This window comes from Phocoena sinus, chromosome 1, assembly GCF_008692025.1.
Source record: "Phocoena sinus isolate mPhoSin1 chromosome 1, mPhoSin1.pri, whole genome shotgun sequence".
In the NCBI taxonomy this organism is placed as follows: Eukaryota; Metazoa; Chordata; class Mammalia; order Artiodactyla; family Phocoenidae; genus Phocoena; species Phocoena sinus.
Window position 1 is genome coordinate 5,053,556 of NC_045763.1, and position 14,541 is coordinate 5,068,096.

At 54.8% G+C, this 14,541-nt stretch overlaps 1 protein-coding gene and 1 pseudogene across 6 annotated transcripts in view; one reads left to right on the top strand and one right to left on the bottom strand.

Moving 5' to 3' along the window:
* Positions 1–14,541, top strand: part of CAMTA1 (calmodulin binding transcription activator 1) — an 897,244-nt gene that overhangs the window by 131,721 nt on the left and 750,982 nt on the right. The window lies entirely within an intron of this gene.
* Positions 1,182–1,603, bottom strand: LOC116758245 (annotated as a pseudogene).

The following is a 14,541-nucleotide window of genomic DNA, read 5'->3' on the forward strand; positions in this document are numbered from 1 at the left end:
AAGGTACCTGAACCGGGGCAGAACCATGCATGTCGCACGAGTGGTATTTGGTAACGGGGGGCTGTCCCGTATTTTGCTCTAAAGGAGGCACAGCTCGCCCCCGAGTTGCTGACTTTTTCTCCTTTGACCTTCGTGTTGCCAAGGGATTGTTTCAACAGAGCTCTGTTATTACAGGGGACAAAGTAAGCAATACTGGGTTTAGGCTTTCATTCTATTCTGTTTTATGGAAACCAGATTTTTCCAAAGCCAGTACTTCATAACTCTCTTAATTAATAAGCAGCTAACAATTCCTCTTTCGCTATTCATTCCTGAATACTAGCGTACAGCACAGTCAAAATCCCCTTTCCCTTCACGTGTGAGTGTCACTGCAAGATTGTCTTGTCACTCGGCTGACTGCTGCAGACAGCCTCAGGGCTCATCATGGCTGCCAGTTAGAGGGGAGGTTTGCTTCCCCTACCAGTGTGATAGCGCTTCTTATATTTTTGCAGGGTCTCCAGGCTGAAAGATGTCATGTGTGAGAATTTTAAGAAATGCACATGCACACCCTGACGGCCAGAAATGAATATCCGCAAGGACCCTTTCAAAGTTTTTATCCAAACTACCTCTCCTAACTCCACATCTTAAAGTAGCTTCATGCCCTTGTATGTAAAACAAGACCATGCAAAACAAATCCCCAGAGGCCCCCTTTCCCCTTCTAAATTAGTGACCCTTCTGGATTTTGTTTTACTTCCAGTTTGTGGGAAATGTTGTAGTGATCTTTCTGGCAAACAGGAGGCTGGCAACGAACAGAAACAGCTCTCCTCACACCCCACCAGCTCATAGGCGGGTCAGGTGAACCTACCAGCCTGCTGGTATCTGTGTACTAAGAGAATCTGGTACCTTGGAGGGCTCTGGTTTGGTGCAAGGGAGACTCCCTGTTGCCGGGATAAGCCCTGGCCACATGAAATTCAGCCTCACAGAAACTCTCCTGTGCTATCTCTGACCCAAATTTTAGCACCAGTTTTTTTCACTTTCTAGGATTCACACACAAAGAACCAGTGTCCAGAGGCAAGTGACATAGGCCTTAAACTTGCTGCCATCCTTAATTTCCTCATTCATAAACTTTCCTTGGAAAACCCAAATCCCCGTTCCTCTTTTTAAATAGATTCCTGCCTTCAGCCCCGATGGCCAGTAGCAGACAGCTATTTCCCAATGGACGAGAGAGACTCTTTCATCTTCTTGGTCTTGGTTGGGATGAGGTTCACGTGGCCATCCACACACTTGGTCACGCAACTCTCCAGCTGCCGCTTCACCTGAAGCTCTTTTCTCCCCGCATCTATTGAATCTCTGGCTTTGTCGTTGCAGTGTATAGTGTATAGTGCACAGGGCCAGGCGGTCCTGGAACTTCTCCAACTCGCAGGTCACCAGGGCCTGGGCTTGAGCCAGAGGTGCACGGCAGCGCTCAATGCACTGGTGCACTTGCTGCATGGATGCCTGGCCGTCCTCACAACAGCCGGTGCTGCACCGGAACGTGAGGCCCTGCATCTTCTGGATGTTCTCTCTCCAGACTCTTCACCACAGAGTCCACCGCCTCCTGCACCCGGAGCTGCTGCAGCTCTGTCATGGCGACCCCGTGCAGCTCCCTGCCGCGCCGGCGCCCACATGCTCACCAGCTTTTTATCTTAATTTACGAGCCTGCTGTAGCACCAGTGAAGACATACTGTACTGCCTGGGGAAAAAAACACAGCCGAATGCTAATTCTGTACGATTCAAAGGCACGCCTTTGGCTGGAGCTGCTTCAGAAATAAGAAAAGTAGGAGACACAGCCCTGCTCGGGCTTGCTGGACTTGTCAGGGAGCCTCGTCCTGGCCGTCTCCTATTGGCCTTGGGCTTCATTAAGCCTTCTGATTTATTTTTGTAGTCACTATTTTTTGAAAAAAGAAAAGCTGCCTTAATGGAAACTTTTAAAATCCAGGAGCTTTGGATTCCTCTACTTTGTCAGGCAAAAGTGGATTCATTTAGGTAGTTTTATCCACAAAAATGCACATATTTATGAAGGTTTCAAAAATTAGATTTTTCACTTCTTTTACCCCAGGAACCTAAAAACCAGACTTGGAAGATAATTTTTGTAGTGGGGTATGTGCATTCAGTCAACTAGGAAATGTAGCAGTTTTCGAAGGTCTCAGAATTTCTGCATCTCATAATTCCTTTGTCCGGTCCTCTTGGGGACTTGCTCCTGAGTTCTTTTCCTGCCCAGCCTCCTGATTCGGAGGTGAGGTGTCCGTGTGACTGCAGTTTGAGAAGTTTCACAAGAAGGTGAGGAGTGGCCAGAGGAGGGGGGATGGGGAGAATAGAGCTGAGCGAGCCTTGCTTTTCAAGATGGGGGAGCCCAGCACAGCCTGGATGGAGAGGGAGGGCTGGACTTTCTTTGCTGGAGGCAGGTCCGCGGGCCTGAGGAGGTGGTGTGCCGTGGAGGGTGTGAGGGCCCACGTGGTGAATGAGCCAGAGGCCATGGGCCTCTGGCCTTCCCGTGCAGCAGCTGTGGCCACTGGCATGGTGGGAGACGCTGGTCTGGGGAGGAGGATAGAGTCAGTGATGGTCACGGTCGCTGAGGAAGCGAACAGGCAGCCCTGCTGCTGACCAAGCCTTTCTCTGAGGTCGGGGTCTGGAGGCGGGGTAGCCCTCCACCTTACAAACAAGAGTCTGGTCCCAGCATCATGCCACTCCCAGATGCCGGCGTGGGACCGATGCCCCCCTCCCCACCCCGGTCTGTGGCCAGTTGCTCTCTGGTGGGTCCCTCACGCTGGATGTGGGCAGTGGAGCCCCCAAGTCTCCAGGGCATGTCCTGTGAACGCCTTCCTGTTCCCAGGCCCAGCTGCCTCGGAGGTGACCACGCTGCCTGGGAAGGGGTCGAGAAGGGGGCCGGGGTACACAGTGTGTCTGCGTTCTTCCTCTGTGCTTTCTCCTGCCACCGGGTGGGAATCCCCAGGACAGTAGAAATCTCCAGGTGTCTCCCTGGCTGGGGCTCCCCCACCTGTCAGCACAGAGCCAGGCCTTTCCCAGGCATCGCAAAGTAGAAAGCGCATCTGTTTTCCAAGAAAGGACGCTGAGAGAGATGGCCAAATTGAGTTAGGAGTGCCAGGAATCCAGACCCACGAGTTCCTGTAAGGCCCGCCTTACCTCTGAATTACAGCTGCTTTCCGCGTTTCTGCAGGGAAACCGAGCCGCTCTCCCCGTGGCATTTACAACGGCTTGATTTACAGGCCCGCATGTTCGCTGCACACTGCACATCCATTCTCTCTCCGTCTTTAAACTTTTAAGCCTTTGCCTTATGAATGAGGCGACTGATTTTCTAGGTTCCCTGGGCTTTTTATATGAGGTCTTTTTCTTTCTTCTCTGCTGGTTTCTTCGTGAACATGTTCTGAACACCTACTCTGTGCAAGACCTGTGACGGGCTCCCCAGGGGTCCAGAAACGAACTTGTCAGAGTTCTGGGCCTCAAGGACTTTGCATTGAAGGGCGGGTGGGAGGGAAGATGCCCAACATGCAGAGAGGTTCCCTACTCGGTGTCCCCACTGAGCAACCCTGTAACGGACGCTTATTCTGCGCTGACGCCGTGTGAAGTGCTCAGGCCTAGTGCTGATGGCCAGGACCGACGAGGACCCCGAGCTCACCCCGTGGGGAGGGGGCGGTGTGTCAGGGGGTAGGAGGACAGGATCACAGACCACTCCTGGAGCCCGCAGCAAAGCCTGTGTGCTCTGGTGGGGCGGTCAGGGATGGTTTCTCTGAGTGTGATGGCTAAGCTGAGACCTGGGGGCTGAGCAGGAGGTCGCAGGTGAAGGGGGCGGGGGAGAGGGAATTGTTCCAGGCAGGCGGAGTTGCCCCGTGAAGACGTGGCATCCAGAGAGAGCACAGCGTGTCCGAGAAACCGCCCGAAGTCCAGAGAGTGTGCAGCGTGGAGCGAGGCAGAGGTCGGGGTGCTGGAGCTGTCTCCGCCCCAGGCGGAGCGGAGCCCCGACGGCGGTGGCCAGCGTGTGTGACGAGCCTGGGGAGACACCGGGGGGCCCGGGTCGGGCGGCTGATGCGATTTCTGTTGCTCGGAGGAAGGGCCACGGTGGCAAGACCGTAAGTGAGGAAAACTGTTCAGAGACCCTGAACTTGCTGTCATTAATCTCAGTGACAACTGGGCCAGAGTGGGAGAGAAGTGACAGGTTCGAGACATTGTTAAGGAGAGGACTCTGTAGGACTTGGTCATCAGTCCGACCTGGAGGGTGAGGGCCGGAGGGGAGCCAGCACAGCTCCAGGGCTTCTGTCTTGGCCTGCCGGGCTGGAGGAGGTCGCGTTCACTGCCACGTGGGACCCCGGGGTGTACGGAAGCCTGCGGTTTGAGGCCCCTAGGAGACAGCCGCGGGCAGTAGGATCTGTGAGTGTAACGCTCAGAATCAAGGAGGGCCTGGGAAATACAGCTTCGGGAGTCAGCAGCAGCTACAGCCCGGGGAGTAGATAGAAACCCCCAAGGGGCGCAGTGGGGTGAGAGGGAAGGAGAGCCTCAGGGAGCCCCCCAGAGACACAGCATTTAAGGGGAGACAGAGGGAGAACCGCCAAGCAGTAGCAGCGAGGCCTTCTCAAGGGGAACGTTTGCACGCCTTCTTTGGTGCAGGACAATGGCAGGACCTCAGAGACCCTGGGGCCCTGGGCGAAGACGCGGGTCACTGGACCAAGTGGCCCAGCAGGACCACAGCAGAGAAGCAGGGAGGAGCTCGGTCTGCCTGGGACCTAGGTTGGTGGGGCTGCGTCAGACCCAGCACCTGGGGGCCCAGACCCCCTGAGCCCCTGGGCCCTGCTTCCCTGCCTCTAACTTTCCTGCTGTGGCGAAGGCCTTCCCAGCTCCTCTTTGCAAAGAATTATGCACTTCTTCTTGACTGGAGCTCATGGAGCAGCCCTGACGCCGAAGAGAGAAAACATGTTTGAGGAAGAGGAGCCTTTCCCCCAGTCCTGAACCGGCCGCTTCTGGATGAGAAGACTGCTTTTTTAATCTAAAAGAACTTTACATTTACGCTTGACTGAAGCACAGGCCACATTTGTCCTGGAAGCCACTGGGAAGCCGGGGTTTGGGTAATCTATGCGAGGCCCCTTAGCTGCCCTGCATCCATCATCCCAAGTGACAAAATTTACATCATTAATCATTGGTGGCAATAGAAAAGTCATTGGAATAGAATGTTGTCACAGGATAAATATCTCCCAATTGCATATAAATGTCTCGGCTTTACTGTACTGTTTGTGCTCGAGAAATACCGTGGTGGCTTCAAAATGGTATTTATGTGGCATCAGGAGGCCATCAACACCAGTCTGTCCTGCCCACACCCTCTCCCAAGGAAGCCTGGACTCCCCCCAGGGGCCTCAGCCTGGGGCCACCGCACACCTGGATTTGGGCAAAGGGAGGGATGCTGCCGGCTCCCGGGTGCCTTAGGGTGGCCGATGCCGTGAGGGTTAGAAAACGCTCCAGCCCAGTAATCCTGCCGTGACACCCTGGTCCTCGTCCCACGGCTAGAGGGATTTGCACCTTCCCTCTCCATGGCCACAGACCCTTTGATGCAGGGGAGAAAAGGATGTGAACCTGGCCGGGTTGCAAGGCCAGAGGGCCAGATGCTTCCAGGCGGCTTCACCGTTTCAGAAATCAAGCCCACAGCGTTTTTCTGGCTGGCGTCTCTCTGTTCCGTGACCTGAAAACACGCTGTTTTTGGAAAGTGCAGATCTGCTGACAGACACCCTTTTCTGGAGGTTTGTGTGTTTCTCTGTGGGGCGAGCCGCCCTGCCTCGGATGGGCCAGATGCTGCTGGAGAAGGCGCTGGGCTTAGGAAGCGAGGCCCTTTTTGCTGGGATTTGAAGGAATTCTTTCTGCTTGAGCCTCAGGCTCTTCGTCCACTCAGGGTTCCTGGAGCCCTGCAGGGCCCGGTGGGAGGAGTGGGCACCCCCAGAAGCGGGGTGGGCACGCCAGGGGCCTGAGGTAGGGGGCTGCCTCGGGTGGAAGGGCTTGCAGGCCTGTTAAGGACCGACTCTGTGTGACCAACGAGCTGTGTTAAACCGGAGCCAGGTGTCTGAGCTGATAAGCCGGGGCAGGGCTTTGTGGAGTATATTTGGCGGGAGGAGAGGTAGCTCCCCTTTTCTGTAGGGAATTTCGTAAATCATGGCCTATCAGATATGGAAGTGATCTGAGGCCAGGTGGATCCCCGACTTTGGATGTCACAGACTGGTCAAATTTTAAAAGTTTTAATTTGACCAAGTGAGGCCATTAAAAGTCAGAGGCCAGCTACTATATCATCATTTTATAAGCGGAAGAATATTCTAATGCCAGCAATATAAGAGGGACATAATTTCAATATAAAGAGTATTTCTCAAACGGAATAAATTTAGCTTTATGAAGAATTTGTTCCATTATACCTGTTTTGTTTTGATTTTTCTTTTGTCTCTCGTTTTTTTAAAATCGAGAGAAAAGTCCGGCAAAAATCTGTTCCTGGTCCCCAGTCCCCTCATTTCAGGCGAGCGAAAGGAGGGAAGGTGTCTGGCCAGAGCCCCATGGCCAGCAAGGCTTGTGTATCGTTCCAGCTAATTCTGGCATCATAACAAGTCACCTCAGGCTTCGCAGAATCCTTTATTATTATCACCTCTCCTGGTTCTGGGGGCGGCTGGGCCAGGCCAGGGGCCCTCACTCGGGGTCCCAGTGCTGCCGAGTCGTCCGGAGGGCCCCTCACTCCGTGTCTGGGAAGACGCAAACCACTGGTGGCAGAGCAGCGGGGGGCTCCTTGGGCCTCCCTCCTTCTGTGTGGTCTCCACGGCAGCGGCAGGACAGCCAGACTTCTCACGTGGGCCCTAGAGGTGCGAGTCCTGACAGGGAACCCAGGGGAAGCTGTGTTGCCTTCACGAAGTCACATAGCATCGCTTCTGTGAGCTTGTATTCAAGGACGGGGGGATTACTTGCCCTTCTTGTTGGGAGAAATGCCAAAGGGTTGGCTGACATGCTCTAAAGCCACCCCATGGCTTCCAAGTTCCCCTGAGCGCCAGGTTTTAATCTGGGGTGCTGGGACCTTAGATCCCCCCTCCCCTTACCTGTTCCAGGAACAAGTCTGGTGGAGGATAAAGCAGGTGGCTCTCTGGTGATGGGGGGCTGTTTCCGCTTGCCGGTCGCTGCTTGCACTTCTCTGAAGTAGTAAAAAATTCATAGATAAGGTAGATTCCATCAAATAAGTATCAGTTAAGCTCTTTGATGATCATAAGCGAGATGATGAATTAAAAAGTTAATCTAGAGAAATAACTGGTAAAGAACAGAGACTTTGGGAATACAGCGTAAACTCGCGGAACTCCAAGCGCTCGCTCTTTATAAGAAGGCAGCCTGCAGCCCTGCTTGAGCACCTGCCGTGTGCAGAGGTGTGGGGGATGGGAGCCTGAGGCCCTGAGTATCCGTGATCAGGTTGGGGGCCTCCTTGTGTCACCGTGTCGGGACCAGAGCGTGGACAGGGATGACAGCAGACCCTTATTAAATCCCTCTGCTCGGGGTGGGCTCGTGGGCTGCTGGCTTTCAGCTCTGCAGCTCCCTGTCCGGGAGGTCTGTAAGGGCTTGCAGGGAGGTGAGGAGGGATAGCAGGCCACCCCAGGGCCATGTGGCCAGGCCCTGTGGGGACGCCCACAGCCCAGCCCCCAGCACGGGGCCAGCAACCTGTTCAAGCCGCACCGGGTGAAGTGCGAGCAGGTGGGGCAGGGAGATAGGTTTCCACCAGCCTGGGGAGGGTCCCGCGTGGTTGCTCTCCGTGGGGATGAGCTGCCCAGACGGGGGGTTTAGGGTCAGCTGGGGCAGGAAGTCCATGTCCGTCACCGTTTCCTAGTTACTGGACACCAGGTGATCCCCCCAGCCCCGCCCGGGTCTGGCCCAGTGTCCTGCCTCCACGGGGACCCCGGCTCCCATGAAAGCCTTCCGGGGTGTCCCTGGCCTCCGCCCCACGAGCTGTGTGTCTGTTCGTGTGTCTCCCTGCTTGGGTGGCAGGCACCCCAGAGACCTCCGTCCTTTGAAGCCTCAGGGGGGAACCTTCTTGTTTGCTCAGGGTGACAGGCGCCGTCCCCAGGAGGTCCTGCAGAGCTGCCCCACCATGTACCCGCCCCCCGCATCCCCTGCGACTCCTGGGGAAACAGCGGGGAAGGCTTTGCGTTTCTGCCCAGCCCGCAGCCCCTCTGAGACCTCTCTTCCACCAGCGCCAGACGAAGCATGGGGGCCGTGGATGAGTTCCCGGGGAAGCTGGCCAGACGCCTACCCCTGGGCCTGCGGAGGTGCCAGCACCCAGCACAGAGCAGTGGATGGACAGACACACTTAACCTTCCCCACGGACTGCCCAGAGGCCTCGTTCTTTCCCTCTGAATCACTGAGACCTGCTGGGTTGGTGGGTAATTGTTTCATACTACAGCTCTTGCCAAAAGGAGGGGGAAAAACAGTTCCCCAAGGTATGGAAGTCATCAGAAACAAGGACCCCCTCCGAGGCCATCACGCAAGCTGGTTTGCAGCTTCACAGATGAAGGGGCAACTGGGGTACGTTCCCGCGTAGAAACGAGATGGAGGCTGACAGGATCAGAAACAGCGCTGGGAGCACAGGCCAGCCAGGCCCGCCTGTCACCTCCTCGTTCATTTCATAGAGTTGACTTACCACATGCCAGGTTCCAGGAATGGGTGTACAAGTAGTGAACCCAAGGGGCGACGTCCCCCTTCTGGAACTTTCCTACTAGCTGGGGAGACAGATGGTGGGGACACAGGAGCTGCTGGGGAGGAGGCAGGTCAAGGAAGGCCTGGCCGAGCCCCATGACCTTGAGCAGGGCTGCTGGAGCCGAGAGTCAGGCCTGGGGCCTGGGCTCGCCAGAGGCACCCGCTGCCACCCTGGCCCTCGGGAGTGCGGGGTGGTAACCGGGGGCCTGGCCTCTCCCTCCTTTGCCTCCTGGGTGTCGACGCTGCTTTTCTGATCTGGTGCCTGTGAGGAGGAAATATATATTTAGACTCTTCTGTACTTTCCGTGGTAACAGTCGCTTTATTCCTGGTGAAGAATGAGGAAAATGGGTCAGCTGTATTTACTAAGAAGCGTGTTCCAGCTCCTTTTCCGAGGCTATTTATAAACTTTAAAAAATGTGAGCTAAGTTTTTTGCATCTTACTGGAAGCCAGAGTGCCTATGAATACCCTTTCTATTACTATACCGGGAATCTAGCACTTCGGATTTGAAACAAGTCAACTGGGGCAGATAGAAATCTTGCAAACAGTGATTTTGATGCGCTCTGGCAGGATGGGTTTGCCTCGTTGGTCGGATTTCTCTGGGCGTTTTCTTCGTGAGACCTAGTCTAGCTTTCCTGGGTGTGGCGAGTGGACCACACAGTCTGACCCTGGCCCCACTGGGCCCTCGGGGGCTGCAGGTCCCTGGGGTGGCGGGTGCCCGAAGCCTGGTGACTTGGGGAATTTTGGAATCGCTCATCCATCCTTTGGGGCAACGGGGCCGTGGGCCGCTCCACGGTGGGCCCTGCTGGCTCAGCCCAGGGCTCACCTTCACTCACGTCCTCCGTCTCTGACGCCTCGGCCCGTGTGTTGCAGGGTCACCGGTCCACTTACATTGTGCCCCGTGTACGCACAGAAAACGTAGCTTCTCTCCTTCTCTCCACGTGGCCTGACCTTGCTTTCGAGAGCGCAGGGCTGGGCTCCTAGATTTTAGGTCCACTCTGGGAGTGTAGTCGAATGGCTTGTATCAGCCCCTGAGGGAACCCCTCTCTGCCTGGATGTTTTGGGTCCCTGTTCAGTCTTTCGGAGCGCCCCTCCCCCGCTTCCCCCTGCCCCTTGGGGTTTGGGGAGGGGTGTGTGCTCGTGGCCTGGTGGTGGCTGAGGGAGGGGTCCCTGCACTCCACGGGTGGCTCTGTGGGTGCTGCTTGCAGAAAGGCTGGACGGATGAGCCCCAGGAACCACCGGCCCATCTGGCCTCTGGGGAGGCAGCCCCGGAGGTGGAGCTGGTCCACTTTTATCTTCCCAGCGTTCCAAGGCCCCTTCCAAAGCGGCCTCCGCATCTTGACCATCAGAGGCCTCCGCCTTCCCGCCTTCTCCCACCGAGGCGCTGGGGCCCGCAGGTCATGGGGCACTAAGCCACCCGCTGGGGGTGTCTGTCCACCAGGGGGCAGGTCTTGGGGGGGCTCCTCCCCTCACTGCCTTAACGGCTGCAGGGGCCTTATTTCCTCTCTGTGCCCCTGCCTTCTAGGGGTGTCACATCCATAATAAAGGTAATAATGATAATAAGAATGATCAGCAGTCACCACTCGCTGATCACTTCCTCCATGCCCAGCAGAGTTCCGCACCCTCCTGTGTAGGGGCTGCTTCCTCTTCAAGGCAAAGAGGGTTATTAGCGGATGAAACCAGTTGTTCCAAAGTCAGTTGCTCAGAACAGTACCCGGCAGCCTGAGTGTGAGCTCCGGGCGGTCCGCCGTCCATGATTGCTCTCCGTCTCGTCCATCTACCTGCTCCAGAGCAGAAGTTTCCAAACTTCCTTGGTTCTTGGCACCCCGAGTGCCTCAGTGATTTTCTTTTTTTTTTTTATGGCATCCCTAGAATACTTAACGGTTCCGTTAAGAATACTTAACAGTTCCGTTTATTAAGAATACTTAATAGTTCAAAGAATACTTAACAGTTCCGTTTATTAAGCAGTTAGATCCAAAAGCCTTAATAAATATTTGTGTCCTAACAACAGCTGCTTGAAAATATCAAGCAGCTATTTTTTTAATTTCATTTATTTATTTCATTTTTTCATTTCATTTTATTTCATTTTTTAAATTTCATTCTTAAATTACCCAGTTACTTACTAATGGGATATGTGTGACCATCGGGGACTGGACAGCTTTTCAAATCCCGGAGTTAGATTGGGTGCCGCCAACCCCACTTCCTGTTGCATCCGGATTTTTTCCAGGTCCTTCTCATCTCAGCAATCACTGAAAACTCAGCTTCCCAGTGACGTGATGTCCTCAAAAGGCTCGTAGGCTCATCTCACGGTGAAACTGTTATTCCAGCGGTGTCTGACAGGGGTCTGACAGATATTTAGTATTGCTTGTTTCCCTCCATAACTTAAAACATCCTGTGGTCTCTTGAGTTCTCGGAGGCTCTCCGGGGTGCCTGGGTGCACAGTTTGGGAACCGTGTTCCTAGGGCCTTTGGTTCCTCCTTGGTACCCAGGAAGCAGATCATTGACCCTCAGGTCTCAGACTCCTGGTACCCATCTGGGGGGTGGTGCGTGCGGGAGAGATGACAAGGGTCTCGTGCCCACCTCCATCCTCCCTCTCGGCCCCTCCCCAGTCTCTCGGGATGGGAAGGGGTGTTCCCTGCGCTCCCCCCCCTGCATTTCATTCTCCTCCTGCCTGGGCATCAGCCAAGGGCTGAGGGTACGGAGGGGCATCTTCTCCACACTCGAGGAAGAACCCAGGCCCCGGATTCAGAAAACCCTGCCTCTGAACAAAAAGCTCTCCGATCTGCGGCCACGCTGCTTACACTAACAAAAATCACGCCAGCCGTTCACAGCTGAGAATTCCCTTTGTTGTTTTGGTGGGTAACGTGTCCTCTCCTCTGCCTGAAGTACTGAAATCCGTTGCTTCAACGGGCAGGGAGCTCCCCAAACCACTCGGTTTACAAGACAGCGAGTCTGAAAAGACTTCTAAAATGCTGTGCTCACTCTGCAAGCATCAGAGGAGGAACCAGGTGTCTGTACCTTCCTGTTCAGCAGGTGCGAATGTCTTAGGCCGATGGTCGACCAGGTGGGCAGGGCTGCATCTTATTAAACAGGTTCTTCACCCCAGGTCCTCTGTGCTATTCCTGCTCTCACACAGCCCCTCCTCTTTACCTTTACTCCCACCTGCCTTCCCCATCTTAACCCTCCCAGGGAAGAGTTGATTACCTCCGTCTCCCCTGGGAAGATGCCCCTGCCTGCCTTGTTCCCAGACAGGCCCTTCCCTGCCGTTCCAGCTGCGGCCACTGCACCCTCCCTCCTTCGCCTGGGTCGGTTCCAAGATCTCACCCGGCTCATTGGCACTCGGGCGGGACCTTTGCTCTTGCCGTCGCCTCCATCTGGCCTCTCTGTCTTCAGCCGCTCCCATGCTGCCACAGCTTATTTTGGTCTCACTTTAAATGTTGCTTCCCAAAAAGGCCGTCCGTGAGACCCCGTCTAAAGGAGGCCCCCAGCCCCTCTGTTCAGTCCCCATGGCTCAGCCCCGGCAGAGACCCCGTCTGCATCGTGCTGTTTTCTCGGCACCCAGCGCTTTCTCAGAGCAGGGAATTTTTTTAACAGGAGGGACGTTCAGGGTCATCAACTTTGAATTTTGCCAAGTAAGACTTTGAAAAATTCCAGCGACCATATATCATCGGCGTTTCAGAACAGAAAAGTTGGAAGGACATAATCTCCGGATGAAGGACAGTTCTTCAGATGAAATCAATTTGGCTTTATTGGGAACGTGTTGCATTGGCCCTTCTCTCATCTCGAGGAGGATGGATGGAAACCCTCACGACATGACATGAGTCCGTCAGTGAGCGCTTTGGGGACTCCGTGGTCACCCTCCCAAGGCCGTCCTTGTTTCGTTCTCGTGAGTTTGTCCCCTTCACTCAGCTGTGAGCTTCTGGTGGGGGGACCACACTTTAGACTTAAGTTGTCTTTGCTGGGCTTCACATGCCCGTGTTGGTCTCTGGATGCTTCCAGATCTGTCCAGATGCCCTCTCCTGTAGCTTCGAGCCGGCCTCACCTCCCCTTGCACCTTGGTGACTTGTCATCATCCATCCACACGCCTGTCCCCCTGGTGGAGAGCCGGTGCCCAGACAGGGTCCAGGGCTCCCTCCGTTTTGTTCCGCGGGGCTGGCACCCGCGTTCCTCACTGTGCTGCGCGCTGCTTCCATCTGCCGAAGACAAACCCTCAGCCAGTGGTGACCGCGGACAAGTCCGTGACAGAGACCACCCTCAGGCCACAGCGCAGGGTATGCGACACGGAGCTGTCTGTCTCTCCAATACGGAATTTAGTTTCTACTTCAATCCTTCCTTCCACCAGGACGCAGAAACATAATCTCATTTAATTCTGGGGTTTCTCAGCACGTGTAAAGCTGCCCCTAAACCACCACTGGGTTTGTCGGTGTGTGAGGGGCAGGTGGCGGGAGGGGTCTGGCCCTCAGTCACTGCCATTTCCTCAGGTTCCTGGCTGCCACCCCGTATGGGTCACTGCTCTGCCCCCCCTGTCCCCTGGCCTCTCCAGGGCCAGGTTTCCTCAGCTGCTTTATGCCCCTCTTGGGGGCTGAGGGACCCTTTTGCTGCACCGGCCCCCCCCAGCAGCCCTCTCTGTTCTCTGGGGCATAGGGTGCATGCCGTTACGTGGCACCACGTAAGGAAGAAGACCCCTGCTGGGGACGATGGGCCTCTCTGGGGTCCTCATGTCACCTGTCACCAGGGCGGGAGCAGGTGGGACCACGCCCCACATGGCTTTGATTCTTCTGCTCTCTGTTCCACGCACCAGCCCTGGCCTGGGGCAGAGATGCCCTCAGTCTGATTCGCATAAAAGGCTACAGGAAGCGGGGGCCAAGAGAAACCTCTGTTCACACCTCCCACCTGTGAACCTGCTGCAGCTAAAGGTCCTGGTCGGGGCTTTTGCGGGGAGACTTCTAGGCTGTCTGAGGAAGGAGGGAGGGTACGGGCTGAGCACCCATAGGGAGCTTGTTCAAAGGGGGTGTGGGCTAGTACCTACTGGAGCTGTCGGGTGTTCTAGATTATTTGTTCATTTGTGTATTTGCATTTGCTTAAAACTTTCACTTTAGAAGTAATACATGTTTAATGAGGAAAAGTAAGGAGAGACAGAAAAACAAGTAGAATCAGTCATTTATCTCAGCACCTGGATTTATCTTTACATCTCGGTGGGTGTCTCTGAGATGGGTTAGTCATAAAAGCAGTGATAATTATAGCACCAAATGTGGCTCTTGCATTCAGTGCTTACCATGCCTCCTTCTAAGAATCACACAGATATTAATTGATTGAATCATAACAGCCCTGTAGGGTGGATATGACTGTTATCCTCATTTTACAGAGGAGGACGCAGAGGCACAAAGTGTTTGTGTGATTTGTCTGAAGTCAGTCCGCTGGGGAGCCTGGCGGCGCGCTCTCACTGCACACTTGCACACATGATACGAACTTATGGCCAAGATACACAACAGTGATGCACCCACCAGTCAGGGTTCTTGTCCCAGTTTCTTTCAGGAGAAGAACCATATTTTCCTCTGTGTCCTCAGGGCTCGGAACACCAATTTACTGACTGACCGACTGAACGAATGAATGAATGAATTCTGATGCGCGCTTTTCCTCCACGAGTCACGGGCAAATTACTGTTCCTCCTGTTGGCTCCTTTCTTTCCTTTCCCTGCTCACAGCACGCACACATCCTGGGGGCCTCCTCACACAGCTCCAGGGGCCCCCTTCACCTTTTTAGTCTTTATCTAAAAATAGCGTCATCGAGGCATCATCGACATATGATAAACTGCACAT